The 764-nt window shown below is 40.7% G+C and overlaps 1 pseudogene; it reads left to right on the plus strand.

Moving 5' to 3' along the window:
- Positions 1–268: 268 nt before the first annotated feature.
- LOC142358214 (5.8S ribosomal RNA) lies at positions 269–420 on the plus strand (annotated as a pseudogene).
- The last annotated feature ends 344 nt before the right edge of the window (positions 421–764 follow it).

Below are 764 nucleotides of genomic sequence, written 5' to 3' on the forward strand. Positions count from 1 at the left end.
GCTCGAAGTGAGACACTGTTGGTGAAACTTCATCATGAGAACGTCACAAGCTGATCACGCTCTATGATATGACTAGTATTATGTTGCTTATAGTAGGCTAAGCGCAAGCCGAAACATCAACATGTGAAAGTCGTAGAATTTTGCGATCAAACTGTGGCTAGTACTTTGATGATGCTTGTAGCCAACCGAATTGGTTGAAAAGCCCAATAAGTAAGCTAACTTGGGAGAGCTTGTTGGAAACCAAATGCTACTAGATTGGTCCAAATACATCCTTCAACAGGGGATCACTTGGCTCGCTTTACGAAGAGGAGCACAGCTATATGTGTTAATTCGGTATGAATCGCAAGATTTGTTTACCGACCTCTCTAACGCAAAAGGCGGTCTCGGCTTCGGCTGTTGACTGCGTCCGATTCAGGGTTATATAACTCTCGATTGAACACATTGATGTTCTATTGTTGGTGCTTCCAATAAAATTGGAACACTTAAAGCAGAACCGATTCAAATAATAGCATTCTGATCAATGATTGCATTCCTTGATCAAGAACTGCTGGAGTCATTGTGATGGCGAATTTTCTTCATAAGAAAATTGCAAAGAGACGGAACTTAATGAGACTAGTATTATGTTGTTTCTAGTAAGCGGAAGCTGAAACAGCAACATGTGAAAATCAAGTTTTGTTCAATGATCTCGAGGCGATAAGTACTATGAAGCAACTAGTAGCCTAAGCATGACTCAGATTTGAGACAGTCAAAAAGACTGGCGAAAC

The sequence above is a fragment of the Convolutriloba macropyga genome, unplaced genomic scaffold (genome assembly GCF_964194025.1).
Source record: "Convolutriloba macropyga unplaced genomic scaffold, txConMacr16.3 SCAFFOLD_5933, whole genome shotgun sequence".
NCBI classification, from domain to species: domain Eukaryota; kingdom Metazoa; phylum Xenacoelomorpha; order Acoela; family Convolutidae; genus Convolutriloba; species Convolutriloba macropyga.